Source organism: Bombus huntii, unplaced genomic scaffold, assembly GCF_024542735.1.
Source record: "Bombus huntii isolate Logan2020A unplaced genomic scaffold, iyBomHunt1.1 ctg00000080.1, whole genome shotgun sequence".
Lineage (NCBI taxonomy): Eukaryota > Metazoa > Arthropoda > Insecta > Hymenoptera > Apidae > Bombus > Bombus huntii.
The window spans coordinates 20,553-40,705 of NW_026099336.1; the positions used below are offsets into that span (position 1 = coordinate 20,553).

The window sequence follows — 20,153 nt, forward strand, 5'->3', positions numbered from 1 at the left end:
GGCCGTTATTTTATCTGGCGTAAAAGAATGTGGCGTGATCCGAAGGTAGTGGGGGTCGCCTTCCAGAAAAAATCAGAACATTTCGAGAAGCCAAACAGTCAACACACATCTTATATCGCGCATTACGTAGTCACATTTTCTTTTTGTTGTTCCATTTATATCTTTCTAGTTAATAAGTTGTTGCAATAAACATTAATTTAGTTGTGTTAATTTTGTGAAATTTCATTAAACTACCCTTATTATCATAATCGAAATAAGGGAATCGATCAGTTCGTGGCGTCGATTGTTTAATCGTAACGAGAACTTACAACTCTCGTTGACGTGATATCTCGCGATCGCGTCTCTCCGCGAATGATCGAAACAGTCTCTTTTAACAGTTTTCTTAACTTGATTTCGTTCTGCTTCTGCATAGCGTCTAGTATGGCCCGAATACTTGGATCCACACCAGTAGCCATAGGGCTAACAGAAGATGTGTCTTCTGATTTTTTGCTCATAGTGGTTATTGTACTGTTGTTGGAATCTGTACTAGCGAAGCTATTGTGACGAGTATATAATATTTAAAAGAATCCAGTTCTTTACCTGAATATTCTTCTTTTTGTGACCAGTTTCAGTTTTGGTGATGACCGTAGTCCGCTTTCCGTAGAAGTCGTTTTCACGTAAAGTGAGCTGATCTGCAGAGGTCCGCTGATCCCTCAATCGTCAATGATGCACGTATGCCGAAATGCGTAATTTCGTTTCCTTGAAGTTGATGGATCCGGGCACGGATCGCCAAAATGTCACGTAAAGTTGGTACTTGGGTTGCGAGAGAAAAGAAAGCTGAGTCGTAGCCCAACTATTAATTCTCTTTTATCGAACTTTATTATGACTTTGGCACTTACAGTAGAATAACGTTGAACAGAGAAAGGGGTGTTGTACAAGAACAGCAACTAGAACGAGAACTCCCCGGGCTGGGTGAAGTCTCGGCTTATATACACCCTGGCTTGGGGATGTTGGGGGGTTTGGTGTGGATTCCAAGGAGTCCGAAAGTCGGGGTTGGGGCCTTATCTCTGATGGGGACTAAGATGCGTCGCGGCGTTGGCGTCCGACAGTCGGGAGTCGATGTCTTTTCTCTGAGAGGTAATTGGTGTCACAGGGTCAACGGGACGAACTCTCCATCTAACAAAGGCATTAAGTAATCCTATAGCTCTCCTTAAAAGAAAGATTTGTAGCGGCACATGGCAGTAAACATTCCAACGGTTTCTGTCCCGTAGCTCGCCACACGCAGATCCTATTCTCCGGGCAGGATGTTTACCAGATGTCGACGCGTCTCCACAGTACGCGATCGGCTAGCCCGAGGACCGTCATAAACACTAATATCTAGTTACCTAAAATCCTTCAACAGATACACAGTCTTTGTCCCAGTTACGGGAAGACAGGAGAGACCTATTTTTCCACGAACGACGTCTCCCACTAGCAACCCTCCCTCAAGGGCGGCTAGCATCCTTTTCTAACTACCGATATGGAGATTGGCCAATTAGCAGCAACGTCAATTTCCCTTACTTTCCGAACGTAGGATGTCCCCGACGAATCCGATGATTTCGTGTCCTTAGACACACCCCGTCATATTTTTCCTCTGGGGTATCACCGGGTCGGAAAGTCTCTCTCTCTCTTGCGGTCTCATCGACAAAAAAGGATTAACTCCTTACGGTCAGCGAATATTAACACAGAATCCGACTTAGATTTTTTGCGAGTGCGTACGACTACCGTCCCGTTGTCCGCGGATTCGTTATTGAACCTAGGATCATTGTCATTAGTCTCTCGAATATCTAATAACCACGGTTACTTGTCCGGTTCTATGGTAATCGTATTTGCACTAGTCAATGTCTTCTCTATTGCATAACGACAACGTGTAACCCAAACGAAGATTCGTTTCACGCCCCTAACCCTAATTCTAATGTAAACCCGACGTATATATATATATAAATAAATAAGTAATTATAAATTAATATTACCTATTATTAATAATAATTTAATTATATATCTCAAGATAATAAAATATTTATAATTTATATTAATTTTTATATATAAATAATTAATTATATATAATACATTTTTTTCAATTTAAAGTTAAAATATTTATATTTATATTTTAATTTTTTTTATAAAATTAAATGTATGTATAAAGATTTTAAAATTAATATATTTAAAATTAATAATTATATATTAATATATACTTATATACAAGATAATTCAATTTTTATCAATTTTATTAAAAAATTTTATTTTATTACGTTAAATATTTATAAATTATTTTAATTTAATTATCTAATTAAATTATTATTAATTAATTATAATAGCAATATTTATAATAGTATTGTTAATTTTTTATTTTTATATTTTAAAATATATATATAATGTACGTATCCATTATGTATTTCCAATGTACGTACAGCAGATACTCACAGGAAAAACCAACGAGACTAATAATAAAATCAATGAATTAGAAAAAAAGAGCTATAGACAAATATCTTATAATATACCGTGGCATAATCTGCAATTTATTATAAAATAATTGATCCGAGCAGTATCAATTATAAAAGAAGATGGCTGAATATGATAGACACTGTCGAATACTAATCAAATATAATCATTTAGTTAATCTTTAAGATTTAAGTTAAGATACATCTTTGAGGAATCAATAAGTGTTTCGCTAATAGCCTAATAGATCTCTTGATAGATCAAACGAAGAAATACCTAACCGCGATTACAGCCAATTGGTACATATTATTCGATACATAATTAATATTTGTATCACGTACAGCGATGCAAGTGGTATTGAAGAAAATAGCCATTTTATGTTACAACTATAACGAGTAAATTTACTCGTTTAACTTGAGAGGAATTAAAAAGGTACCTGACTTTTAAATAAGCATTAAATAAGAAATTTAAATATCGCAGACGGTGATGTCGGTGTTATTCAAGAAAAGAGAACATTTTATTTTGTAATTAGCACGAGTAAATGAACGAATATCGATAATATAATATAAGGATTAATATGAATTTTATCTGGCTGATTATTTAAATACCATAACATATTTCACAGTAACGTCATCGACTGCCGTTAGGCTCTTTTCCCTTTTTGTTCAAACTAATTGATAGTCGAAAACTAGTATCAAGGAGGTGTGAATTTAGTCTTAGTTTGTAGAAACTATTAAAATGATAAAAATGGATACCGTATTAAATCGTCGAAGGCGCCAATTTACGATAAAAATTAAGAAATTGTTCAATTTGATTTTGTTACAATGGAAAACCCCTCCTTTGCTATGTCAAGAGATCGTTAACGTTTGATTGACATCTCGACACCTTGTCAAGATATATAAGGAACGCGGAAGTCGCGCGCGAGCTCTTTCGTGCCTGAAATTCCGGACAGTGAACATCCAAGAAGAATTTAAATATAAGGTAAATAAAAAAAATATCAAATAACAACATTGTAACTAGTAGTTTATAACGTCTAAGCCATTAATTTACAATACTTGAGAAATTAATTTATAATATTTAAGCTATTAATTTATAACATTTAAGCCATTAATATATAACATATAAGCAATTAATTTATAACGTCTAAACTATTAATTTATAACATTTGTTGAGATATGTATAATTTTCTGTGTTGGACTGGGTTAAATGTGTAGTAGAGATACTTGTATGTGAACATCAGCGTGTGGATGTATGTGTGTGCGCGGCGTCTCGAAAACAGATGAATGTAAACTGTCCAGTCGGTTAACAGTCGGGTATAGAAGAAAGTGCTGAGACGCGTGCAAGTGTGTATCGATGAATATATAAGAAATCGTCCATGAAATAAATATATTACTATTTTAAAATTAATCCTCAGTATAAATTTAGTGTTCTTATAACATTATTTCGACTTCAAAGATCCACAATTCTCAACAACATTTGTGCTATTAATTTATAACATTTAAGTTATTAATTTACAACATCTAAGTCATTAATTTACAACATTTGAACTGTTATTTTATACATTTAAGTTATTAATTTATAACATTTAGGCTATTAATTTACAACATCTTAGCCATTAATTTACAATATTTGAACTATTATTTTATACATTTAAGCCATTAATTTATAACATTTAAGCCATTAATCTAAAACAATTATATCATTAATTCTTAACAGTTATAACAATAATTTATAACAACATTTTCCCATTAATTCAATGTAATTATGCTCTTAATTTATAACAGTTGTACCCTTAATCGGAAGTAACTCTACATTCATTGATTTTAATCAATGCCATAAATTCATAGTGAGTGAATTAAAGATTTATTTTGCTTTATTTTATTAACGAAATCTATCAAGTCTTTGAAGTGCTATTTCATTTCCATATAGCATTATATTTTAACTCTGAATACAGTATTTGATTTCCAATTTCACTATTTCGTATAAAATCTGTGGTAACACAGAGTGTCGATGTATGTGTCACGTAAAATAACAAAATAAAAAAGGAATTTGAGGTAAAAAATAAAAAAAGAAAACTTTATTTTTTTTTTAACATCAATACACTTTACAATCTACTTCCGAACTCTAGGCGTGACTTTCTAAGACTGACTCTTATGATTTTACTTTCGATCGGATCCGATTACTTTCTTTTGTCATCCCTCAACATCCCCACCGTCCATGCATTTGTTAGGCGTCCGCGATCGTTGCCACGTGCTCTTTCTTCTAGAACCTTCGGTGGAAGGACCGTTGGGATGTTGATGGTTCATTAGGCACTTCAGCGATATACATTGTCGCCGAGTGCTTTATCTCTATCGTCAGTCCGTCGGATTTGAAGTATGCCGGTCGTGACATATGTAACGATATATGGTATAACGTTGTAACGTATTACTTTACATGATATAACTTTATAACGTATTACGTTATATGTTATAACGTTATAACGTTATAACGTAATACGTTATATGGTATGACGGTATAACGTATTATGTTATATGGTATGACGTTATAACTTATTACGTTATATGGGATGACGTTATAACGTATTACGTTATATGGGACTACCTGTTTCTGTCTGGAGATTGATTCCTAATACAACGTGTGTCCCATTATATCAGCATCTCTAAAGTACAATTCTATGTGATTTCTAGGGAGAACAATACAACCGATCCACACCTTCGTCAGGCAAAACGTTTATCCCGTGACCGTGGCTACGTTCGGCGACCAGTTGTCACCTCGAACCCACTTTCGCTTTCACAAATGTCAAACAATTACAAATGACAATTGCTTAATTACAGTTATGATAAAATCTAGGCTAAAGCATTAGAAGGCTTCCTCAAAATTGCAAAGGGAAGGCTCCGGTTTTCCTTTCATCTCCGACATATATAATAACCTGTTAATAGCAGCGTTCTCTTCAAGTTAACTACCCTTATTATCCCAAAAGAAATAAGGGATTGAACGATTCGTGGCGTCGATTAGTCAATCGTAACGGGAATTTACGACTCCCGTTGGCGCACTTCCTCGAGATCGCGTCTCCCCACGAACGTGCGAATTTACATATTTAACAATATATATATGGCGGGTTAATGTTGAAATTTTGGGTGTTTGGGCGTTAATTTTAGTTTCTTTACATTTTTTCCCTTTAGAAATACCTGCACTTTATCATTTATGGAAGTTTTGTTAACAGAAACGAAAAATTTAGAAAAGATATGTATAATCAAGGAATCTCAGGATAGCACACTTAGACTGCAGATTTTTCTGTATGCAAAAGTAAGTCAAAGGAAGAGGATGAAGTTTTCTTGTATAAGGCTTTGTTTCTGCTTGAGCTAGCTTACAATGAAATACGTTCAGTGTGACAGAGTATCGACAACTATTTCAAACTTTAGCTTTAAATACAAAAAGTTTACGCGCAAAAATAAGCTGAAGAAAAGAAAAATGTTTTTTTTCTTGTTTGACGTCTTATCCTGTCTGGCGGTATGGAATTATTCTGGAAAAGCCTGTATATGTACAGAGTATATAAAAAATACACTTATTTGACCGGACCACCTTAATTCTACAACTCTAGATGATACAGTTTTACAAACGTCTACTCATCGCGAGGACCAACTTGCCAACTTTAGAAAATAAGCTATGAGTCGCAATTGAACCGTTTTCTGGAGAAATGACGTTGAAATTCCATTGGGTCTTACATCGAGATTATTCGCAACAAGTTTATATTTCGCAGTCAGATAGAAAGTAAGCAATGTGACATTAACGAGAAAACAACAAGTTTTCGTTAGCAGGTGGGATAGCCCGTGATAAACAGAATGGAGCAATCAGTGTGATTTCACATTATTACAGAATTATCTACTGTGTGAAAAAAGACTTTCAAACAAAGATTCTGATTTTATTAGCTTTCTTTTAGAATAATAGAAAATAAAATTTGTAAATAACAATTAATCTCATTATTTTAAATAATATATTTAAACTTGTTGAAATTGCAAATAATTTATTTCTGTCTTTTAACATTTAAACAATTATTTAAATGAAAATTTATTTAATAGTGCCCAGTATTGCGCGCAACACATTTTTGGAACAACGAACAATTCGATAGTCGGTAATAGAGATAGATGGCAAAATAATTGGATTTATTGATAAAATGAGGATTAAATTGATTAAAAAAAGTATACAAATGTATACAAAAATGTATACAAATCCTACATATACAAGAATAATATCTTGCACATCATGGTATCCAAATATACTTTCCCAGTAAAGTTCCATTTGATCCTCGTGCTAAGTAGCATACGGTGCCAGCAAACGTCAATTTTTACAAAATTTTGCATGAATCAATCGATCCAGAGGCTCCGATCCTCCGAAATCACGCTAGTGGACACTTATACGCCCTGACACTTTTTATACATGCTGTACATAAAAATATATGTATCGAAACTGTTGTTATTTCTATACTCAGAGGTAAGATCAGAGTAGTTATTATTTTATTGAATGGATAAATCTATTACACCGTTCTGAGCCAAAAAAAGCCTTTATTGCACACGCTTACAAAAACTAGGGATAAAAACAAAAAAGCATCTTAAGCCTATCGATTAAATCTATCGATTGTAACTAGCATCATCCTCTAGTTACTATTTCTTATCACTAACGCATCTGCATATGGATGGCGAGCACGAACTCACGTTGTCATTTTCAACAGAAACTTTGATACAAAGTACGCAGATTTGTGTATAAATACATTACGGTTGAAAAATTGTTGAATATTTACTACTGTGTATCTGTTATACTTGATCGTTAACACCTGTTTTTTTCGCCTGCCTAACTTACTATCCTCAAAACATTATCAGATTATACATTTTGTTCGGCTGATAAAATGGAATTTCTTGGAATTTAGAGCTCCCTTTACATTCACTTGTTATTGTACGAGTATTTTGCTCGTTCACCAGCCGTTCACTCATTTTATTTTGCAATCGTGACAATTTGATGCTGCTTCTCCACTCTGTATAACGTGTTACCTACAAACACCAATATGTATATTGTAATATCGTAGAATAAATTTGAATTAGAGATCGGTTGAAAATAGAAAAAACCGTGTACGTCGTCCTTCTGTGGTTCGTTTACATTTAAGAGCGCCTATGTGACTAAAGTCACCTAGTTCTTACAGAGATATGAGAAAAAACAATAAAGAACGCTAGAGCAGAAGGACGGTTTCGGGTTCAAGGAGCGATGACCGAGAGGTCAGAGTATGCGAGTCGAAAAGCGAGTGTGTTGCGAGAGTCAGAGCTAATTGAATCGTTGAAGAGTAGAGTCGTTAGAGGTTTCGAGTTGTCGAAGAGTAGAGTCGTTAGAGGTTTCGAGTTGTCGAAGAGTAGAGTCGTGAGAATTGATAGAGTTGTTAGAGAGAGAGAGTGTGTGTGTTAGATTCGTTGTGACGAGAGTGATCAAATAACTGTAAAGTTATTTGATATAGATACGAGTATTGCATTTAGTTCCGTTAAATAAATATCGTTCTCTGTCCAATTTATATTTGTATATTCAATTTAATATTAATAAATTGTAAGTAATCGAAAAAAAAATTTCTATCCTTATTTTCCGATATTACAATATAATCTGATGCATTAATTACTATACGATACACCATGAGGACGTTAAAACACGCAAAACGAAATAGATAAACAGTATCTGCTAAAATTATAGCTATAATATATAATATAATATATAATATAATATAATATAATATATTTTTGTTACAGTCGACTTCTCCAAAAGTCAAAAGCTTGTCTTGTTATTGGCACGTACCGTAAACACTCGACTAATTGCGTATTTCTTAAAGCTATATTTTCCCTCTTTACAACTTTTTTACGAGATTAGTTTGAAATCAGCCCAATTGATAAACCATTTCAATTTTCAATCTCTATATTCAAAATTTATTATAATCAATTCTATTTTAGTTTTTGCTATCAAAGGAACATAAATTGGAAGTTGAAAAAAAAACATGGGTTCTAATTAAATATTACTATCTGCTTCTATTCTTAATCGTTACGAATTATTTATACATTATTACCAATTATCAATTGTTTATTATACATTGCTCGTTGCATTCACCCTATTACCCCTACACTTCCGTATCATCAACCATATTGCTATCTTCGAATAATTTTCCTCAAACGCAAAATCTCCCACATACCTAACCTTTTAATTTCAAAGCTAATTAATTCAGGGACATCTTCGATCTTTAACAAGCGTGTATCCTACCAATGATTAGCAGCTACTCTTCATTAATTCATTAATTCATTGATTCAATCTGTAACGTTTCTAGTATGTACATCGCATGTCGTATCATTGTATCGGTATTGTATCTGTTGATTCGAAAGATAGCTGGTTACTCAGGTGGCTAAATTGATCTCGCCATAGACGAAACTTATTTGTGTATCCATCTATGTATATATAAAAGATATACACAAGCAAACAGATAAGGCAATCGAGAATCAATGGATTCAATAGCCGGTAAATATTTACAAAAAAAGGAGATACCGCCGATTTTGACATTTTTTAAATATTTTGTTAATGTTATCAGTTTGAGTAAGATTTTATTCGAGGATTGCCGTTCATTAAAAAGTTAATATCAAAAAAGTTCAATGAGTCATTTGCATTTAAGAGAGTGTACTTAGTCAGATTCTTAGTAAACACTTATCCAACAGCCGATCGTTTAGTAATTTTCGATTCGATTATTCGTGTTCGTTTTTTCGTGTTCGATAACGTTTTGCAGAAAAAATTCGATTCAATGTTTGTAATATGTCGTGTATACAATTTTAATAATTACATTCGATAATTGCACAAAAATCGGGACTGAAACGTTACAATTATGGAGACTCTATTCCTCAAAATTGACAACGCGAATGAAAGAGAAAGAGAGCCTCGTTAAAGGCTGGCGATAAGTTGAAAGATTCTTATTTGCGATTTTTGATCAATGAAATTTTTGCTAATATGTTTCTTGCGTTTTACTGGTTAAAATGACACCAAACACGATAAAATTTGGAACATATTTGCTTACTTAATAATTGATAATTAAATATTATTCATATTATATCATGTTTGATCTTATTTTAGTCGGGGAAATCCTACAAATGCGTTAGTGGAAATTTAATTTTAAAAAGCCTAAAATAAGGCAATTTTCAGTTTTGAATGATTACTCGGATACATTGTCTCAACGATAACTGATAATATTGGATCATGTTACACTGCTTGATCGCAATGGACCGCCAAATTTCCGCGATACCTCAGGGAAATCTGTCCTTCTCAAAGTGGACACGACGGCTGTGTAACTACGTAGAGGACTTTTTCGTGCAATTATCGAATGTTTGTACTAATCGTTTAATTTCTTGTTCCAAAATTCTTATTCTTTATATTAGACGAATAATTCAAATATCTCACTGTGAAGTACCTGTGTTATTATTGATTGGTGTTTTATAATTATATTAAACAACTAATACTGAATAACGAAGTATTTTTCGGTTAAGGATTTCTTTCGTTATTCATAATTAATAATTATTATACATAGCAATTTCGACAAAGTAACGAAGATATAGAGTCGAATTCGAGTACGATAAGTAGTCACAGAAAATTTATCTTTTCTCCAATTGATTGCGTCTCCTAGTTTAATGGTGTTTTATAAACGGGCCGCTTATCTTGAAAATGGTAAATCCATTTTCCTTTGTTTCGGAATATTGAAACATTACGTTCTGGACACACATTACGATTGGACTATTTTACTACGTTTTATGACCTTGAGTGACCTTAAATGACCGCGATATTTAAATCCGTCTTCAAAAGAGCAACAATGGGACAAATAGGTATTCAAAACTACACGGCTACACTTAAAAAAAAACGAAGCCTATTAAAGTGTTCTTTAAAACTCGTAAACGCGTCCATCTGAGAAAAACTTTTTCCATCGCGTAATAGCCTCCTCGAAACCAAACAACTTTTGTTTCAAACATTTCCCTGCGTCTCAAAAAATTGAAAGAATTATTCAGGTGGTTTGCTGTTGAAGACTCAGCCTGTATATCCCCAAAATTCCATGTAGTTCTGATTGTTAGGCAAACTGATATTGTAATCTAACACGAGTCAACCTTATCAAGGGGCGAGAGGGAGGGGGTGTCAATAGACTAAACACAGAAGTATTCGCCTCTATATGTACCTCTATTCGCTATTTTGAACATGAACAGAAAGATAACAGTACGGAGTGGGTGAGAAAAGCATTAAGAATTTTGATCCAGCATTTTTTAATCTCTTTATTGCGACATGAAAACTACGGAAAAAGTAATTTAAAAAAGCGACCAGATATCAATGACCTACGAAAAAGATAAAATTCATCCGGACAGAAAGAAGGAAGAAAACTATTTAACGTTTCATCAGAGAAAAAGAATCGAGGAAAAGGCTTGGTTATTGATCTTGTGAGACAGGAACGTCATAAATGCTAGTATAGGTAATCTTGCAGAAATTGTTAAGAATCTTTATCGTAGTTTGGTATGAAAAATATCGAATAATTTGGATTTCGAATCACATACAAAATAAGATGCAGGGGAGAGTCGCACAGTACCTTGTGCTAGAGTTGGTAAAAATGAAAATTTACAAAGTGACTTTATAGCACAAATGGAACTTGATAAAAGTAGGAAAATTAATTTTATGAAATTCAATAATACGAATTGACGAATTGACAATGTGCAAGAATAGTAATGTCGGAATTTGTAGGAAACGAAAAATTGTCGTCCAGTACCGATCAATTATTTAATTATTTGATCTTTTGCTCTAAATGGTTAATAATGTTTTAAAAAGTCCTCTAGATGTCAGTATACATATTCTTATTCAAATTTGATTTTTATGTATATCGTATGGAAAACACTTAATATTTTCTTGATCTGCGCATTCGACGTGTGCCCAGACTTCACATTCGTCGTTTTTGAAACATTGAAAGCTTCAGTGACCTGTCTTTGGGCCATTTTATTTTTGAAGAGTAGCTTCGAAGCCCCATTCATGTTCTCCTCTGACCATTTCTCTCTTTTCTGTTTTGGACTTTCAGACATTTTTCTATGGAAAAGGTAGAAGAAAAATTAAACGGACACCTTCTAAGTTAGTCTCAGTTGCCAAAATATTGAACTTACAGGTAAAAGAAATTCGGTCTATGACTAAATCATCGGTATTGGACGACAAATACGTTGAACAAATACGTTTTAGATTATAATGTATATAATATACAAAGGAAATTATAAAAGTGGGGCAAATAACTGGTAATTACACTTAATAAATTAGATATAGTATACATTAAAAAACATTTTACTTACCTGAAAAACAACATGTCAACTCTAGAAAATAATTTTTAATTTTCGAAATATCAATGTATATGTTTGACATATCAGATCAATATGGCTCCGAAATATGTTACACGGAATTGTTCATTTTCATTTGTTTGTTCCAATAAAAGCGCTAATATCTGGTGAAAAATCCTATGTATTTAGAAATTAACAGAAATGTTAAGTGAGCTGTTATTTCGCCCGCATTGTATTTCTTACATGTAATGCCTGTTATACGTTTTATCTTTAAAATAGTAAACTCATTATTTACTCGAGATTTATTTCTAGCGCACAAATATTTTTCAATAGAGCGATGCAAAGTTTTACTGTATCTCGGATCATCACAAGTTAATCAAAATCTTGAGGATTCGATTTCACCTGCTCAAAGTGACTTTTGCAGGCAAAAGAAATTGTTCCTCGGATACTTTAATATTTTTTACTAAATTTCATCAAAAATAGAATTTTATTTGCTAATAGAAGATAACTATGTTTTGGTACTCCTACAGAACAATATCACGACATTCGCTAAAATTACAAATATTGTACAGTATATTCACTACAAGGCTAATTGAAATAGCTTGTAATCCAACATATAAGAATGCTACTTGCAAAGTATCTTTGCTAGTAACAGTTTAAAGTAGAGAGATATTCCTAAAAAATCATATATTTTATACATATATGTACGTAGTATATACAGTGGATATAACTATCTTTCTGAATTTATAAAATAACAGTATATAATAATAAATAATAATAATAATAAAAAAATAATATAATAATAAATAAAAATAACATAATAATAATAAATTTATAAAATAACAATATTCCAATATTTATATTTTTCCTTGTTGCAATTTTGTAAACCGTCAAAGCGTTTACAACAGAAATTCCCAGAAGGAATTGAATGCCAAGTTTTCTGTACCATTTGATTCCTTTTCTAATTGTGGTGGCATAAGAAACCATTTGGTCGGAATAATCTATACCACACTTTCCTTCGTTATATTCGACAACAGCTAGCGGTTTTAATGTAGCGAACAAGCGAAACGAAAGATCATTCTTGAGACCACCACTTGAGCGATTCGCATTACTAAAATATCGATAGGAGCACCTAGCAGAGAACGCTTGGTACTGCTGTACGCGTGGCCTGACGCAGATTTTTTTGAAAACACGCGTGGCAGTCAATGTGTTAATAAACTATTAAACTACATGTCGTGAAGAAGTATCCCCTTTATGAACATTTATTAATAGCTCTAGAGTTGATAATATTAGCTTGAGGAAGTTCTGTATGTACGTGTAATTGATAGTACTCGCGTACACCTGTGCGTGTAAAACGTTTCAAGTTAATAAAGAGAACATGATACACGTGGAATAGGTATGAATAAAAATTACAAGAAGCCGGAGAATATCCTAAAACATATGCCATGATAAAATATAAATTGTAAAGAGTTATAGATCATGTTATTATATATTAAAATTATGCTTAACAAGCAGATATTAGCGTAAATATGACGCTGCGTTAATTAAATCCAACAATATTGAGAAAAGAACAAATTGAACAATACCTAGAAATAATTTAGAAAAACACTGTTAGATCAATTTCAAATTGGGTTTTCTTTATTCGATGTCAAACTTAACTCTTATTCGTCTTTTGCATAAACTCTTTTCGTGATATGAAACTTTAGAGTTGACATGCTGCTGATATTAATTGCACACGCAGAATAAGATTTTCCAAATTGAACCGAAACGATTTAGACAGAAAAATGTAATACTTTCAATACTCATAACAATTATTTATGCATTCCGCATATAAACCTACCGAATATTTATTACTTACTTTTAGCTCAAAAATATTTGATATACTACTACCAAGCAAATATTAGATTGAAGAGGAAATCATACATGAAAGATGTCACTTTTTTTTAATAAAAAGTTCGTTCTCATCAAAGTTTCTGGCAATTTATTACATACCTGTGTACAAAGTGGATTACTTTGTAACACAACTGGAAAGTAACTTTCTTTAGTAATGATTTACGTAATAAATTACGCAAAAAGTAGAAAGAAGATTATATTTTAAATCATATTCTAAGAATAACTGTATTTTAAATGTGATTTCAAAAGAATTTTGAATTTAAAAATTCGTCAAAAGTACATACGTACTTACTACTTCGACACGATCTAGGCTAATTATGTGTACTAATGTTTATACATCTTGATAGTAGCTGTATTCAAAGAGCGCGTCGAATCTTTTTATAGTATTTGCCTTTTGATGTATTAAAAGTATTGTAGTAACTGATGGTTTCTTAGAGTAAGGACAAGTGATGATGGTAGAGTTCAAAGTTTAGTGTATTTTAATAAGTGATATTCAATAACAAAAGGACCGACTACAATATCGTCGCACGCCGACTCACACTCCGTATCCGCTCAACTCGCACTCTGCTTCTCGACTGACTCTCTGGCCGTTGTAGCACTCTATTGTCTTTTGCTAGGCCCACCGCACACGTGTTCTGCAGACGCTCGTAGCCAGGGTCACGTAGGTCTTTTCGGCAAGGCTATTTACTTGAAGGACCCGGTAATGCATTGATGGAGCCGACAGCGCCTCGGCTCTCGCGACATTGTCTGTAGTTAGCTCGACGTTTCTTGGGCCCTTCTCCCCGATACTACAGTATCATTAGAGATATTCTTCTTATTATCGCAAATATGTATTGTTCTGCTCATTGCATCGACAAGTGAACGGATTTTAAGCTTCCTATTCTTTTACATTTTCAATATTTCCAGTTATTTGTTTTCAGTAGAAAAAATATTAATTCCTGCCACTTTTGAGAGGAATTGTTTAGAAGTGTATCCTGTTTATCTCGAATCGCTCAAATATATCGGGGAAAAAATGAATGACACAAAAATCGAATGACATCGAAAGGGATATACTATTATATTCGTGTGTATTTACTTTGCGTGTATTGTCTTAACATGAAATCTCTTGCGTGTTAAAATATTTCAATGGATATCTCCATTTTTTGTTACATAATCACGCAGCTGACGTTCAGACATCTCTAAAATACTAGAAACTTGCGTCTTTCGCACCATCCGCTATCGTAATAGAAACTTTCAAATTCGACAGAGCAATACAAAGCACGTGTCACGTAAAATAACAAAATAAAAAAGGAATTTGAGGTAAAAAAATAAAAAAAGAAAACTTTATTTTTTTTCTAACATCAATACACTTTACAATCTACTTCCGAACTCTAGGCGTGACTTTCTAAGACTGACTCTTATGATTTTACTTTCGATCGGATCCGATTACTTTCTTTTGTCATCCCTCAACATCCCCACCGTCCATGCATTTGCTAGGCGTCCGCGATCGTTGCCACGTGCTCTTTCTTCTAGAACCTTCGGTGGAAGGACCGTTGGGATGTTGATGGTTCATTAGGCACATCAGCGATATACATTGTCGCCGAGTGCCGCCACATCTTTATCTCTATCGTCAGTCCGTCGGATTTGAAGTATGCCGGTCGTGACACACGCGAAAAGTGACTGACCAAAAAAGAACTGAATGTTTTGACGACATTAAGAAACTGCAGCCTTGTATTTCAGCAATATCATACCAGCAATAACAAATTTTGAGAAATATCTTTATGTTCTATTCCTGTGGCATACTTTGGATAACGCTAATCCCGGCGACACACTAAATTTTGAAATCCATACGACTGATTCTACAGAAGCGGGGATTCTACAGCAGCGATTTCGCTTGCACAGTTGTTCATTTAATTTGTGAATTGTAAGAAACCTCAAGTATGTCAGAGGACATAGTGATATTGCTACAAAAGCGACTAGACAAATAGAGAGCTACATGTGATTTTATCGTATATTTTTAACCCTTTCGCTTCGGCAATCCAGTCCGCCGAAGTACTGTCACTGAACGGAAACGCGCGCCAGAAATACGCACAGTGTGCGTGGCTACTGTATATACGTTTTCCTAAGTCTTAAATAATAATAATTCTTGTAAGAACCGTATACGAAATATCGTTTCACTGTCAATGGATTTAGTAGATTTTTTAGCATGAAACAATATACGATTTTGATGTTGTTTCAACAAGGAGTAACTTAAAGAAGTGATTAATCCAATATGTCAATAAAATCAAGGGAAAATGTTCTGTCGATAACGAAAAAATATATTAATGACCACAGATAGCATTTGTATATGCATCATTTTTGTCAAATTTTGTCTTCAAAACACAACTTTTTAATATTCCTATTTTATCTACTTTTGATAAAATACATTAAACACATTTCAATACTAAACTAAAGATCTTTAAACTTAAAAATGACTTTTGCTTATTTCCATGTCACAAACAATTGGCTTTAATAATTATCGATCAATACTCTCTTATTCGTAAGCACATCAGCATATTCGATCCATGCAAATTCACGTAAAATGTTACTACTTCCTGCCTTTCGTTACATGTATCTTAATAAATTGTATCTTATTAAATCTTAATAAATATGAGTCTTAATAAAAAGAAGTTACTTTTTACGTAGACCAAACCTAGTTCTATTATTAAGCGCGTAAGCAGATAAGATGAAGATCAAATAGAGGCAAAGCTAAAAAATAACGACTATATATTTTCATGTTTCAGCGTTGAAAACTTATGTGGGTGAAACGCTAGAATTGACTGGAGTTCTTCGACAAGAAATGGGCACTTGTCTTTGCATAGACAGCAACAATGTGCCTCCGACAGTCAGCAAACGTTACTCTGTACAAGTTCACTGTATGTATTATTAAGCGCTTATCATAGAGCTATTATACAAATATATTTGCAATTATCATTCTTATATATTATACAAGGTGAATCAGAACAGGTGGAAAATATGGCAGAGGTTGATTCTGAATACTGAAATAAGAAGAAAATTTTATATAACATAATATGCCTAATATGACCATACGTTCCGCTTATAGCTTATTTTGCGATGCTAAACATTACACAGATGAACGATTTCTTGGAAAATAGATAAATCGTGCTGGCCTTATTTCCGGACCAATACGCTCTTCGGATCCGAATCCGTTCGATTATTAAATACGGGGACGTTTAAAATCTCTTACTTATAAAACGTTAGTTGACGTGACGATCAAAATTTTCGACAAATTCGTGTAAGCTGTTCGAACAAGATGGACGATCTATGACGCGACGCATTCGCGTTTCCGTAGAAACTGGAACTGGTCGATTCGAGTAATTTCTCTAAAGATAGGTAAGAAAGTACTGTGACACAAAGCAAGCGTCTACTCGAAAACGTTTATACGAAATTTTCTTCTTATTTTAATGCGCTGAATCAGCCCCTGCTTGCCTGGAAGCCGTACTTTCCACATGTCTCAAACTCTATCATGCCGATCCACTAGGTAAACAAAATAAAAACCTGCCAAGCACTGTGGCGGCACGGGCCACGGAACTTTTCAACGGCTCCGGATGCAAAGCGCGACGCCGCCAAAGCGCAACACCGACGTGCCCAATGTACCATCGATATCTTCACACTCTTTCCGCCGAATTCTCGGAAGAGCATACACGTGCCAGCACTGGCGGCACATCTAATGAATGCACGCTAGTGGGGGATATCGATGGGCTACGAAGGGAAGAATCTGCGCGATCCGAAACAAAAGCACAGGCAGTCTGTCTTACGCCATTAAATGTGTAACTCCTCGGTACTATTTGCATAGCAACGCGTCGAATGATCTCTCGGTGTCTATCGTTATTTGTTAGTTGTTACCAGTTGTCTGTTAAGTGTAATTGTTAATTGTTAATTGTTAACTCTGATTGTTGATTAGTTCTAAATAAACTATTGTTCGTTAAAAACACCAAGAGTAGTTTCTTACGCACCTATCACCATACAACCTCAGCACGAACGCCGTATAGATTGTTTTCATCTGTTCGATTCGTGCTAGATTTGACTAAAATACTCATGCGAAGTTATTGAAAATATAAAATCCGAATTAACATCCAGTTTTCAACAACCTGTCTAAAGATACCGCTCACAAACAAGCTATCATTTCTTGAAACAAATATATAAGATTTATTTACGTTATCAATTTTGTCGTGTGTCGAAATACAGCCCACTCAAAACATTCTATGGACCAAACGAAAAAATTGTTGACATTGATTGTCAACAAGTCCTACAAACTAGGATCTTTCATATTTCTTTCGCTTTTGATAATTAGACACAACCTCCCGCTAGCCGATGAGTCATTCTGCTATATTTGGCTTATCCTTTGTTATTATACAAATTACTGCCATTGTTCACGGCTGATCTACTAATTCGTTTGGTGACTAGACACTACGTTAGATATTTTAATCAAATAAACTCATAATTGTATCGATAAAATACTTCCTATCAGTACAATATATGATCTAAAATTTAAACATCCTGCTTCAGGGCGACATATCCAGTGAATTAACGGCGCCTGAACAATCCCTTAAAACGGGTAAATCTATAACTTTATTATCTAATTTCAACATAATATCCACAAACTGATCAACATAATTTCACTATGCCCAAAAAGAATCGCCTTGCAAATGATATCGATATTTACGACATTTCTTTGCTATATTAATATAGTACTATTTGTTATAGATCCAGACCACCGACCTCGACCAGGGCTATCAAAATTTGCCTTCGTCATGGCCAATAACCAATATAATATTAACTACGATAGAAACTGTCATTGTTAATTTAACACTAGCTATCGCTGCTATAATACGAATAGCCTGTATACATATTAAATAAACTGTAATAAATAACTTATTATTTTTAAATACACCCTGTCTTATTTATCTACACCTTCCTTTGTCTTACGTCCACCTTGACCTACGCATTGTCACGTAAAATTCGTGATAAAAAAGGATTTTTGCAATCCACTAGCGATAAAAAGTTCGCGTACAAGGTAAATAGCGGGCAAAAGAACGGTATAAAGCATAGAGTGTAGAGTATAGTAGCATCGCAGAAAAAGAAAAATCAACAGCTTGGTCGGTCATTGAGCAGCAACAGATCGAGCAACGATACAAATGATCATGGAAGTGCGTTTCTGCTTCCCGGTCTGTTCGAACTATGACGATTTGTCTTTCTGATCTTTCCGACTCGACCGTTGCACCGTTCACTCGACCATCGACCATAAATTGTTTCGAATTTTCTAGAGAACGGACACTTGAAACTACGTGCTTGCGGTACATTCGATAGCCAGGACAGAGGGATCCTTCGTGAGCCTGTTTTCGTCCTGCGAGACGAGCAAATTATTAGAAATTTCCTGATGCAATTGTACGCGGTTTTATGCAACTTTGATTATACACGTGAACGATATTTGGCACAGAGGAGTAACATTTTCGGGGTAACATTTGCGCACTAATAGGTTCCCACGTAGCTAAAGTAAAGCAAAAGTTGCGCGAAATTAACGGATGACAATTGAGAAATTTCTTGGATGATCTACGTTTATTACGAAATGGTTGGATGCGAGAATCGATATCTGGTAGCATCTAAGTTGTCCGAGAGAGTTTCACGATAAAGGAACAGATCTCTGCCGATACTCTCCATCCGACTATCGTAGCAGATTTGCGTACTTTTGCAAGGTTCTCCAAATTAATACAAATTTCTAACTACCGTAACATCGAGATATTATACATCGTAAGGCAAAGTTAAGGAGAGTGGCGATGACCTCGGAAACGCGAAAAATATCTCAGAAGATAGAATTTTGATGGCGCGAAGGACAAATGTTCGTGATGGTTTTCCAATTTGTGAAATTAGACGTTTGCTCGCTTTGAGACAAAGTAAACCGCGTTTCTCACAGGTGTTCGGCAGATGGCGATGATGAGATATAGTGCAACAAAGTGAAATTTTACGCGCGTAAATCTAACAGGATTATAATGTAACAGAAGCACAACAAAGAGGAAACTTGTGATGAAAAAGGAAGAATATATTACCAACGAAACTCTTTTGCTCCATTTTCTTTCGTAGAATTATATTTCACTTGCGAGTATTATAGCAGGTCTGCCTTTGATACAAAAATCATAAAAGGTTTACGTATCTGCACGTATATTTACGCTGTATGAACGACACTCGAGTATTACACGCATGCATTATCGACAAATAGATCCACGTTCGAGATAAGAGTTCCTCTTTGATACTTTCTTATGGTATAAATAACGAGAAATTATCAGGAAGTATGTTACAGTGAAACTGCTCGTACTTCGTTACTTTTACTCGCATGTATGACACCTACAACGATATTCTTTATTGAATCAATAAATAAAAGCGCTCCCCAACGTACGTACAAGACTAGAT

The 20,153-nt window shown here is 34.1% G+C and overlaps 1 long non-coding RNA gene across 1 annotated transcript; it reads left to right on the forward strand.

Moving 5' to 3' along the window:
- Window positions 1-2,171: 2,171 nt before the first annotated feature.
- LOC126876524 (uncharacterized) lies at window positions 2,172-17,685 on the forward strand. Its single transcript, XR_007694252.1, has 3 exons — window positions 2,172-3,438; window positions 16,469-16,600; window positions 17,227-17,685. It is a non-coding gene; the product is annotated as an uncharacterized LOC126876524 (long non-coding RNA).
- Window positions 17,686-20,153: the final 2,468 nt, after the last annotated feature.